The sequence below is a fragment of the Cryptomeria japonica genome, chromosome 1 (genome assembly GCF_030272615.1).
Source record: "Cryptomeria japonica chromosome 1, Sugi_1.0, whole genome shotgun sequence".
Taxonomy (NCBI): domain Eukaryota; kingdom Viridiplantae; phylum Streptophyta; class Pinopsida; order Cupressales; family Cupressaceae; genus Cryptomeria; species Cryptomeria japonica.
The window spans coordinates 368,729,155-368,741,992 of record NC_081405.1 but is presented as its reverse complement, the minus strand read 5'-3'; positions in this window follow the sequence as shown (position 1 = coordinate 368,741,992).

Below are 12,838 nucleotides of genomic sequence, written 5' to 3'. Positions count from 1 at the left end.
TAAGGATCTTCATGAGCATCATGCATCTTGTTTGCAGCTTTTAGTCCATCATAGCTTTTGGTCTTTATCCATTTGCTTATTATAACTTTTCATCCATATTCCCTGGCTTATTGCAACTTTCTGCCACTATCCCGTATCCTATCCCGACCTTCAGTCCATGTCCCTTATCCATTCTTGGTCTTGCTTATCCTATCCATATCTTATCACCATCCATACACCCTTTTTCATTCCTTGATCTTGATCTGACATAAGGACGCAAAATTTAAACATGGTTTCAAAAACCTCTTGACATGTCCCTCATGCCATGTCACTACTTTACATTGTCATATCCAATCTCTTGTCCCATCATGCAATAGCCCTTGAAAATTGCATCCGTATTGTCTCCATGATAAAAGGCCTTTGTCTTCCCTCTATCCACCAACATTTCAGAAAGCCTGTTTATTCACCTATCATATTCCTTGCCTTGCTAGACACTGGGGGCAAAATCATAAAAATTGAAAAATATCTTGAAATAATCATAAAAAATTGAAAAATGTCCTGAAAAAATTATAAAAATCAAATAATGTCCTGAAAAAAAATTACAAAAAAATCAAATAAAGTCCTGAAAAAATTAAAAAAAAATCGAATAATGTCCTGAAATAATCCAAAAAAAAAAAAAAAAGTCCTGAAAAAAATAAAAATAAAAAATCGAATAATGTCCTGAAATAATCCAAAAAAATCAAAAAAATGTCCTGAAATAATCCCTAAAAACAAGATCAAAAAATGTCCTAAAAAAATCCCTAAACATCAAATAAAGTCTTGAAAAAATGAACACAAAAAAATTGTAAAACTCGAAAAGCAAAACAAAAAAATATCCCCTTTGTGCATAAGACAGATCGCTGAGCATACATCCAACAAACAAATAACATGTTACAACATTGCGCTTTACTAAAATCACATATTCACAAATGAACTTTTTCAATCAAACCAGACATTCAAATTGATCACAATTGTCATATCAATTGAACGTTAACACCAATATCGTTTGTCCTTGTCACTACTATCATGGGTCTTATACAGGGTGTGGTATACTCGAAACCAGACTGTGTCCTATCTTAGACGGGGTACCGCATGTCCTGAAACTAGACAACATGACCATCCTATCAACACTTTCAACTTTTGACAACATGACCATCCTATCAACACTTTCAACTTTTGACAATGAAGATCAAGATGTTTGTTTGACTTGTTGGAATTAGTGAGTCTTATCATTTACTGATTTCTCTTCGATCATGTTCCTATGTTGCTTGATGATGTCACTGAGTGATTTAGAGTGACTGGGATGGTTCATGGTCCCTTTCTTTTTTGTTGTGATTGCTGTTTGTCTGCGATGTGTCTATCTTTTGCAAAAGGGTTGCATTTTAGCTCTGGCCTTCAATGCCATGATGCTACGCATCCATTTTGCTACATTAAATAAAGGTTCTCACCTACAAAGTGCATTAGTGAAAGTAAGTTTTTCTTTGCCTCTAACTGTCCTCTGTCTCATTTCTTCTTACTAACATTTCTTCTGTTAGTTTGGGTATTCAGTTTGGTCTAGTGCTCCGATCTCCAAAACACGTAAGCTGCATCCTGCATTCATTAGTTAGTACATTTGCATTATATCAAGCATTTTATCCATTTTCATATTATAAATGCATCAAAAACACATCAAAATGTATCCATACATGTTCCACAATAAATAGTGCATAAGCCATCCATACATGGAAAATAACCATCAGTCATAACACATTGCATCCCATCATATCGATGCATATCATATCATATATCAAAATAATATCGGAGTACAAAATTGGACTGTCTGTCCTAAGTATGGCCCGCAGGTTGACTACATAATGTCAAACTACATCTGTCTCTGTCCTAAGGAGCATGTGCCTCTGTCACTGGGTGCTCCCTCTGTCCTCCTCATCCTTTCCATGTCTCAAGGATGACATCCCTCCAGGTCCTGGCTGTGGTGGTCTCATAGGTCCACTCACCCCCATGCTGCTCATTGACCTCCGAGAGCGTGCCCTGCTCTCTGTCCTCGATCATGCCCAATATGAAGCTGCTCTCTGACCTGGTGGAACTGCACTCTCATATAGTGTCCTCCAATGGCGTATCTCCTCTCCGGTCTCTACCAACATTTGTGCCATCTCACGTGCACTGGCGTCCCTAATCGACCCAATATACTCAGTGACTCTCTGTTCTTCTCGCTATGCCTGGGCTATTGTTGTATCTCGAGCCGCTGTAAGTCTAGCTATCTCTGATTTGAACTACTCATGCTCTATCCTCAAGATGGCATTCTATCTCTCTAATGTCGCAATGTGATCATGTTGACTTGCTATGGTAGCCCTGCAAATCTCCATCTCCTCTATCCTAGCTGTCTCCAGCTCTATGGGTATATCCTGCAATGACTCCTGATCGGCTAAATCTGGCTCATAATCATCATCCCCCTCATCATCTCTGTCCTCATCATCCTCCTCATCCTCATCACCACCCTCTTCCTCCTCATCCTCACCATCTCCCTCCTCCTCTCCTGTGAGTGGAAAGTCCTCCTATCTCCTAGGTACCGGAATATCAGGATCTATCAATGGCACTGGCTATCGTCATGCAAACCATCGCTCATGCTCTTTTGTCATCCCGACTTCCACCACATCTAATCTCCAATCCCACTATCTCTGTTGTAGCTGTGTGAAGTCAGCATATGCTATGTGTGGCTGAATCATACTTCCCCACTGACTCGTCTCTCTGTGAGATCGGGCAAAGTGTGCAGTCCTTCTAGGTACATCCTGCCTCTCTCCAAACTATCATCTAACTCTCTTTGATAGGTACATCTCAATCACTCTCTGGTGATTCACTGGTCACCCAATCAGGTATCTCTCCTATCTGCAATATGGTAGCTCATCACTATCATCTGACCATCTAGGGCAATCAAGATATGGCCTCCATGTGAACTCTCTCAGTCTATCTAGCTCGTGTTGCCAATACAATATGTATCCAAAAGGACCTTGTCTCAGTGCTCCTCCATAGCAGTACACATATGGTTGATGTGGTACTACCTGTCTCTCTGCAATCGGTCGACATATGGCTATGTGCTCAAATGCCCATACCTGTAGCAATGTGACTCCATAGCTCAAAGTCTGCACTCCCTGATATGCTATCTAATGCAACTGAAAATATAGCATGCAAGTACACATGGTCCCCATGCGTACACCATCCCCTCTGTCGCCATCCACTCTAGCACTCTTCCCCGTCCAGTAGGGAATCCATGTCCTCGTCTGTCTCCTGCTAGTAGGCATGCTATAACCACGACTATCACCACATATTGTCGATCATACTCTGATGCCATGGTCTCCCAGCTGATCTCCCTCTCTATGATATCCAGATCATCTACGTCACACTCAAATAATCTGCACAAAGCATCTCTCCCTATCACTGGGTCATACTCTATCATCTCTCCATGAATCGGAATGTGGAGGATACGCCATACATCCTCTAGTGTCACAGTCGCCTCTCCAGTCGCCAGATGGAATGAGGAGGTCTCTGAATGCCACCACTCTGCCAATGCGGTGAGTAGTCTTGTGTTTGCCCTAATCTCGGGCATGAATGTGATATAGTATATCCCAAGTCCTGCTAATGTATCTCTGTTTGTGCTCCTGAGTCTATGTCATAACATGAAGCAGTCTGGTCAGTTCTCTCATGTGATCAATGGATACTATCGACTCTGCATCACAATTGGGGCACATTTTGTTAGTTTTAGGGTTTGCTCCTACGGGCTGCATTTCCTTGTTTCATGTCCAAATCAGGGTGTTTTTCATCTATTTTGACCTATCCTATTCTTATCCCCCCTTTTTGGATCATTCACATGCTATTTTTGACCAAAATTGGGTTCCCAGTGAACAACTATGCCTGTGTTGCATTGAACTACGCCTGTGTACCCTACACAAGTGCAGGATACCCTACACAAGCACAAAAGTCAGTTTTTGCATTCCCTGTGGGCCTCGCAATGTCCCGCAAGTGATCAAAATTCATAAAATTGACAATATGGGTTTTTGAGATACATACCACTGCTCCCGCGTCGTCCGATCATCTGTACATGCGTACACGTTCTCTCAGGTGATCTGCCATTGGAATATTTGCCATCTCTCTGCAAGTGTCCTTTTCAAGAGCAACAAATCCTCCTCTTTGGCTAGTGCAAATGAGCAATTTTCACTCTCTTTGTCTCATTTATAGATCTTTGTTAGTGCATAGATGGATGTGCACTCTCTCCATCTCATGTTGGTCGTGGTCTTTTGCACCTTCAATTGCTTGTCCTTCGTGCATCCGGTCTCCGATTGTCTGTTTGTTTGCTCCTATCGTGTTCTATCATTCTATCGATCAATTGGCCTCTTTTCTGCATGTTTCCAGCCAATTCCTCGAGGGGGCATGCATATGTCATTGTCAGTGTCTGGGGCATTTTCATTATTGTTCTTTGAAACAACACTTAAAATCGCATTGTCTCAAAGAGGGGCAAAATGTAGACGTCTAAAAATGGTCAATGCTTGCGGAATCATAGTTTAATATTTGCACATTGCCTTATTTTAGGGTTTTTGCGTCTTATTAACATTTCTCCTATGACACGCACTTGGTTTTTATCATTTGCGAGCATCGAGTCCTTCTTCTGCATTCTTCATTTGTCTCGCTTTCGATTTTGGTCTTGTCGATAACAATCTTCAGTCATGATTTTGATCGATCTTATCCTATCGCATCAATGTGCGTGCTCATTTGTCATATTTGGACATCGTCAATCCTAATTAGGGTTTTTTCCTCTTATCAATCTTGTCATCTGGTGATCGATTTGTCATCGATCGTTGTCATTTTCAATCTTATCATCATGCGATCGATTTGTCATCGATCATTGTCGTTATCAATCTTGTCATCATGTGATCGATTTGTCATCGATCGTTGTCATTTTCAATCTTGTGGTCTTGCGATCGATTTGTCATCGATCATGGTCATTTTCAATCTTGTCATTTTGCAATCTATTTTGTCATCGATCCTTGTCTTCTTGTCAATTTTGTCATTTTGCGATCGATTTGTCATCGATCATCGTCTTTCTCAATCATGTCAATTTGGATCAATTAGTCATTGTTCCTCGTCAATTGGCGCATTTATCAGTCATATCACTTATCAACATTGGTCCTTTGTTAATCAAAATCATGATCAAATCGATCCTTTGTCAAGACCTAATTGTCATTCTTGCATTTTCTAATTCATCTTCTAGGGTTTCATGATTTATTCATTTAACCTTGTTTGTCATTTCTCCCTCTAGGTTAAATAGTTTATTTATCCTAAGTCTTCTTATCACAATTAAATGTTTATTTAATTGGCTAACTAATTCTTCCCTCTTTGTGAATTAATTAATAAATGAAAAATTGTTGATTAATTCACTTAATTCCTAATTTCCTCATTTTCTAAATTTCTTAATTCCTAATTTCCTCAATTTTCTAATTTCCTAATTTCTAATTCATCTAATTTCAATTCTCTCCTATTTTTCTCCTAATTTCATGGGAATGACATTTCAAGTTGTCATAATTTGTCATAATTGACAATCAATCAATTTTGACATAGAAATTTGTCATAATTTTGTCAAGATTATCAATCAATCAATTTTGCATAGAAAGTGCAAATTTGTCATAATTTGTCATGTTTGTCATTCTTGATTTGCAATTTCCATTTGAATCAAATTCATGCTAATCTTGTCTTTTCTCTAATTTTTCTATAAATTGGGGGAATTTCTTCAATCAAGGTCCCTGATCCCTGGTCGAATCAATCACACTTCTAGTATTCTTGCGCTATCGTCTTGTCTACTTGCTTTCACATCATGCTTATGCACTAGTAGGTGAGATCCGCAACAAAGCTATTTGAAGGAGAAAGAAGGACAATTGAGCCACATGAAGGAGACATTCAAGTTTGCAATGGTTTGCGTTTGAATTGATGTCTTGTTTTCATGTCTTTATTGAGTGTTTTTAGGATTGTTATCATTGCAATTGAGTTTTTGTGATTGAACTAGGCTAATTTGTCATTTGCTTTGATGATTTCCGAATTCCTATCTACAGGTTAAAAACAATTAAATTTACATATCAAACAAAAGTGTCCCAGATCCTGAGATGCTTCTCTAGTGCATGGAGGAGGGTTCGCCATTGATGAAATAGGTATGGATATTTCCTGTATAAAAAAATTATAAGATTATAATACATCACAAGTTCACATGTACACGTGCATATAATCATGAAATCAAGAAAATAAAGTAGAGATACATACCTCTGCCCTCTCTTGATCCACGGGTGAATTGGGTGCATTTAACAAATCCACATAGCTCAATGGTCGTTGTACATGTAAAATAGACAAAAAACACTAATCAATCTACAAACCCCAACTAATACTTGATTTCAACATTTTCAAACAATTGTACAACTAAAAATTTGTTCAATTACCTTCTTCCCACATTTTGGCATCTTTGAGAAATTCTTTTTCTTAGGACGAGCCCTAGAGGCGGAGGGAGTACCCTAAAAAAACAAAATTAACATGAGATATTAGTACAGATAATAAATTAAACGTAAATTTAAAAATCTAAAATGAAATGACTTGCATATTCCATCAAAACAATACATAAAAAGGGTTGTACAAAATATGATACCGTATAGCCTTGTAGGCCAAAATCGATCGCTGAGAGTTGATGTCATCAATCTGGGACATTTAGTCCCTTGTCAACACCTACAAACCAAAAATTGGACCAAACATTAAAGATAGTTAGTATATCCTGTATTTTCTTGAATTCAAAGTGTACTATTCTATTTTAACATGTTACAAAATTTATACCTCAGCCATCGAAGTTGCAGCTATAGTAACTAGGGGAGGAGTATGGGATACCGCTGCTACATCCCGAAATGCATATTATTTGTCTCAATTTAAATCGATGTATAAATGAAAATTCATTTATGTAATTACAAATTTAAGGTGACTGATAAATAAAATGCTATGAATTCAAATCAACACTCCTGTGTCTGTCGCTCATGGGAAAACACCATGTCCATCATCTCATCTATCAGCACGAAATCCTCAGTCGTGCAGGCCTAACATCTACTCCCACAAATTATGTACAGATGAGATGAGGATCCATCTGCACTGGCTGCATCATTTATCCCTGAGCATATCCCCGAGCAAATGACACACATATGCTGGATGGGCTCTTTGTCACCACCTAATGGCTCATCATCCAATACAATAGGGTGTGCTAATGACATCCCATGCTGGATGATGGAACCAGTCAACGCTATGGCCACCTGAAGAGTCTGTAGCTCCATTGACTCTTTCATCTCTATCGGGACAACCTGATGCATCTTGGGTTTGGGTGCTAGGGGGAAATGACTCTCTGTGAGTAATCGCCTACGGGCTCTAGGTCTATCTTGGGCAGAGCCACCACCTCTACCATGGAACTCTCTCATGTAAAAATAGTTTGGGTGCACATTGAGCACAAACTCACAATATACTTTTCTCAAAAAATATAATGGCACCTCATAATTATTACACGGTAGATCATCAAAGACCATCCACCACCTCTGCCAAAAAAGATTCTTCATCTGCACATTGGTACACCAATGTATGAGAAACCTCTTTGCATTAAGAGGTAATGATTGACTAGTTTTGGGATCAATGAAAATGGCACATATTTGTTGTTTAGTAATATTTTTGTTTTTTACTCCATCATATGATAGCCTATCAGTGTAGAATTGACGACACCTATCCCTAAAGCTTCCCCATTTGGTAATTTGTGTGGAAATAGCTATAGCACCACTAGCTAATGTTTCTAGGCTAGTGGTGAGGGATTGATGATGCTCAAGTTCAGAAGTTTTTAATTTAACAATCAATCTATTGATGTTAGACGTATTATGTCCTAACTGATTAATTAATTGCTCCTGTGTTTCGGGTGTGCGGTCAAAAGGAGGAATTGGGGGTTGTTCTTGTGTGTTTTTAGGAGGTACATTTGGTTGTTCTTGTGGTTTTTCAGGAGGTGCATTTGGTTGTTCTTGTTGTGGATTAGAAGAATCTGGTTTTTGAAACAAAAAATGAAAAAAACTAATCAAAATTAATGAAATTAAATTCAAAATGTAAAACAAATTGAAAAAACGGGAAAGAAAGACAAAAATAAACAAAAACTAACCTTGATCCATAGCTTGGAGGACAAATCTAGCACCCCGTTCGCGGTTTAGGAGAGGAAATGAAAAAAAAAATGAAGTAAAAATGCGCTATTCACGGGTAAATGAGACCCAATTTTTTTTTTAAAACTTTTTTTAATAGGCACCGCGTATGCGGTTATATTTGGATTATTAGCGCGTATGCACTCATTTTCCTATGAGCAGTGCGTACGTTCTCATTTTCTTAGGCGTAGCGCGTATGCACTCATTTTCCTAAAAGCAGCACATATGCACTACCTTCTATAGGCTCGAGAAGAACAAACCTAAGCACGTATGTGGTAATTTCAAATTTTAGAACCACGTACATGCTTCTTATTTTTCCATGTTTTTTTTGGGTGGTGTCCACTTTTCTAACCACCATCTTTGTGCACATACCCCTAATTTGATTCATTGTAAGCAAAGATTTAAAGAAAAAGTGACTGATTTTATTGGTAGAAATAAACATTTGTATTCTCAAATTTCTTATCATATGCCTAATCATGATGTTCAAAGAATTTTTATTGCTAATTTACAAAAATACATTAGGGGTAAGCTTCTCTTTTTTGATTTTATTTCCTTTACACAATTGTGCGCAATTCTTTATAATTATTAGCTTCAAGTGAGTCAATTTGAATCATCTTATTCAATGACTCTGTTTGATAAGAATGAGAGTGCTCAACAATATTTTGTGACGTTTAAACTAAACAATGGGTACATCAAGATAAATGGCAACATAAATACTCAAGTGGAAACCATGACATTATGTCTTGCGCCTTTATCCAAATACTTTAGAAAATAATTTACTCCTCTTTTTGAGTCTTTGCGTAGCATAATGTCAAAATTGATAAATAATAATATGTTGAAACTTACTCCCATCAAGCCAATTGATACCTCTAAACCTTTTCTACCTTATCATGATCCCAAAGTCTTTTCTCAATACCACCGTCAACCTAATCATGATACTGAAAAGTGTTATACCTTAAGGAGTAAGATTCAACACTTCATTGATAACAATACCATATTCGTTGCTAGTGTGAATGACAAAGGAAACTAATCTGTTGCTCCTCCTAATAAAAACCTCCAAATCTTTACTAATCCTTTGCCTTCACATTATACTAATGTGGTTGAGTCTACGCCTCTTGCATAGTCTCCTGATGACCTTGGTGTTGAGTCTAACAATGTTGCAAATATTTTTGATAAACCTACACCTCCCAAAGACTTATGCATTACCTTTGGTCCTAGTGAGACTATTGATGCACTTGATGGCCCATTGTATATCACTGCGAAGATCAAAGAAAAAATCTCATGAGGAGTAATCATTGATCTAGTGTGTATGGTGAATGTAATCACTAAAAAATATCTCTATACTTTATATTTGCATCAAGTAACATATGGTAAATCCGATGTAATGGTCAAGGTGCGTGATAGTTTCTCTTGCCCTAGTATTGGTTCTATTACTCTTCTCATTTCTCAGTTGGTACTATGCACTTAGATGTGACTTTTTCTATCATTTCTACATCGAATAGATTTTATGTGAAGATGGGACATCCTTGGCTCTCTTCCATGAAAGCGATCCCTTCTACTATTCATAAATATAAAAAATTCCTTCATAATGACACCATCATAACAATCAATCATATCATGTACCAACCCACAATAAGGCGTAGCGATGTCACCCTTGATTACTTTTGGCCTAAACAATTTGAGCCTCTTAAGCCTAAAAGTGATGATCTATTTCTATCTTATCAAAGGTGGAAAAATGAGATGATCTTATCTTTGAGTAAGCCTAGAGATCAAAGACCTATTCCTCCTCCTCATGACAAACCTGGTATCCTTCCTATACCTTCTATTCCTCCTATCTATGTCACACTCTTTCCTCCTACATCTTACAAAGGGAAGTTCCCAACATTTCTTATTTCTCAACCTAATAGACCTTCTCCCATTCCTCCTCCTTTAAATGAAGAAAATAAGCCTATGTCCATTGATCCTAAACCTTAACCATTGTTCAAGAGAACACCGACGAAGTTGTCATGCTAAGGCTTGTGAACTTGCTTCTCAAACCATTTTCTCCCCGAAGACACCAAATGTTGACTTGGCCCCATTTGTCCAAACTTCACCTAACTCTAGCAAGGAAGTTCAACCTAAGTCATTAACATTGAAAATGCTTAAGAAAAATGATGGTTCATTCTCTTTTCATGTTAGGGATCCTCTTTTTATTAATCTTGATGAAGAATGGATGATGATGTTGTTAATTCTAACAATATTGATTTTAATGATTCTGATAATATGCATGAGCTTGTTAATGTTGACAATGATTTATATTAATAGTTTTAATAGCATTAATCCTAGCTCCTATTGACAAACAAAGTGACTTATCATTAGAGCACGGTCCTTGTTTGGAACTTGCAGTAGCTCCATCTACCATGCTCAAAGTTGCTCCTCTTGCATCTTGTCCACCTTCCCAAAATAATGTTCAACACGATTGGGAGGTGAATGATTTTCTTGATTAGCTTCATTCATGTTATATTCTCTCTCCTCTCTTTCTTGTTCATAATGTGCTTCCCCATGATGTGTTTTTCTAGTTATGTTAGGTTGTCTTTGGATGAACCTTGTCACTCCATTGGTGCAAGGTAATAAAGAGGTTGAATCTGTTGTGGCATTCTTCTATTTGTATCTCAATTCTTCTATTTGTTGTCCCTTATGTTGTCTACTTGGAGATGATGTAAAGTGTTGAGATCTATTTTGGTCTCTTTCATGTTGACTCAAAAGAAACATGTTCCATTCTTCCATTGTATTTGTGGTTCTACTACCTTTGGGAAATGAGTTCAATTCAATATAAATATTCATGATATGCATTCTTTATCATAAGAGCATACCAACCCTAGAGTTAGTTGATCCTTTATATGTTTTATGTTTTGTGACCAATATTATTTGATTTGTCCTTTCTTGGGGGCATATCATTGTGGTAATGTACTTGTATTCTGGATGCATGCTACCTTAAAGCAATTTCTCTCAAAAAGGTATATGCAATCACTTTAACACGTGGGAGTACACTCCACTCAATGTTTCACTTTATGCACACACCATAACATGTCTCGATACTCAAGATACTTTGCAAACTGAGTCTTTTTCTTTGTAATTTGGTTTTTTTTTTCATGACTCATAGTAAGAGAACCTTACTATGCTAGTAGTCATGATTCTTCCTCTCTTTCCTCTTTCTTAAGATGTCCCTTTTATCTCGATATTGAAGTAGTATGACCTTAAAGTCCCTAGGGGATTCGTGTGTCTTGTCTCCTTGATGTCTTGATGGAAGTTTTCAATGCAGACCTTTGTACTTTACCATGAGTATGCTTAGTCTCATACTCTCACTAAAGTGGGGGCTAAATGTAGCATCGTAAATTGTACTCACCTAAAATTTCATCCTCACTCAAGCCTCACTTTGACATTCATCCTCTAACACCTAATTGAAGCATTGATTTGCTCACACCAACTATCAAACATAAATTTTCACTATCTTTTCATATTCACCTTGATCCTAGAGCCCTAATTTCTAGGACCATGGTGCTAGGTGTCATGGTCCTCTCAATAAGGACCCATTTTGGGGCCTCATAATGATCACCTAATTTTTGCAAGGACCTAGATCCCATGTCAACTCATTTCAAAAATTTAATTTTTTTTTTAACTAGCAAGTACAAAAGGAGGTCTACCTCTCTCATTTCAAACCTAAGCAATCATCTAGTTCATTAATTGAGAAATTACACTCTAAGTGAGTAAGTAATAAGTCTTTTATCAAGCATTGGAGCATAAATGAAGTCAAGATTCAAGCATTGGAGATGACATTGATGTTCAATGTTTTATGAAGACTCTTTACATGAAACCCTAATTCCTTGTGAAGACTCTTTACATGAAACCCTAATTCCTTGTGAAGACAAACAAAAATTCATTAAAGGTATATCATTAGGTTTTCATTCATTTTCAGCATTTCCCTCAAAAGGAAAGTATTTTACTGCAGTACTTAATTTACATTTCAATTTCAATTTCATGGTTTATTCCAAAATTGAGGTTTTACCTAAGGCAAACCCCTATTCCCAACGATTTCCCTATTTTCACTATGTGCAGGAATAGGTACAAAGCTACATTTTGGAGGATCGATAAGATTCAAAGAGATAAACAAGTTCTCCTTTTGACAACAGAAAATTTGGAGGACCAAGGCGGCCACCACCACAGTCCCAAAAAATCAAGCCGAATTTCTAGAAACAAATCTAAATCTACATCTTCTTCTCAGATCTAGGTTGGTGGCTCTGTAAGATGATTGTAGCTCACTATTTATACATAATCTCTTCAATAATTGACTATTTGGCCTAATATTTTACAATTCAAAAATTCAATTCAATCTAGGAAAGAAAGAGCCCCATTTAGGAGGCCTAGAATTTGATTAGAATCTTGGTCTATCAAACCTAGATCTAAAAAAATCCATTCTCCCCTAAAATAATGATAAGTTAAGAAAAATTAGTTGTATTATTACATTTTATGGTGAAACCCTAATTTTCACCATTACAATATATCACAATACTTTCAAATTACACAAAAAACTAAATGAGAAATGA